Here is a 560-nt window from a genome sequence, read left to right as displayed (position 1 = left end):
AAAATACTTCAACAATGTTGTTCTCATGTTTGGTTTCATGTATTCACATGTGACCTGAAAACGTAGATTAATCTTCCTCTACTACTTGCTTTGATTCTTTGTCGAGCACCTGATAGCATAGATAAAAAGAATCCGCAGAAGTGAAAATGACAACATCTGGAGATTAAATCAAAAGAGAGTGGGAGGGAGTGCATGAGAGGGAGGAGGCTATAATTTTTCGTTGGAAGCTTCAAAAGCATTGCACAATTTCGAATAGCTCGACACTTGCATTCTTCATATGGTCCTTACAATATGACTTTTACCACTTTTATATTATTTTAAACATAATCCACGTAAGGCATCAAGGTTACAGATTGTATTTTTGGGAAAAAGATTAAGGATTGTGGAACTCGCGTAGGTTGAAATTGATGCCAGCTGTCTGTACAACATACTTTAGGCGTGTCCCATGTCAAGCGGGTCTGGGTGGTGTAGTTGGTTATCACGTTAGTCTCACACACTAAAGGTCCCCCGCTGGGCTCAGACAAATCTTTTTTTTCAGTCTTTCATTTTTAAGACGTTTC

The sequence above is a fragment of the Triticum dicoccoides genome, chromosome 3A (assembly GCF_002162155.2).
Source record: "Triticum dicoccoides isolate Atlit2015 ecotype Zavitan chromosome 3A, WEW_v2.0, whole genome shotgun sequence".
In the NCBI taxonomy this organism is placed as follows: Eukaryota; Viridiplantae; Streptophyta; class Magnoliopsida; order Poales; family Poaceae; genus Triticum; species Triticum dicoccoides.
The sequence above is the reverse complement of the archived record's forward strand: the minus strand, read 5'-3'. Positions refer to the sequence as shown.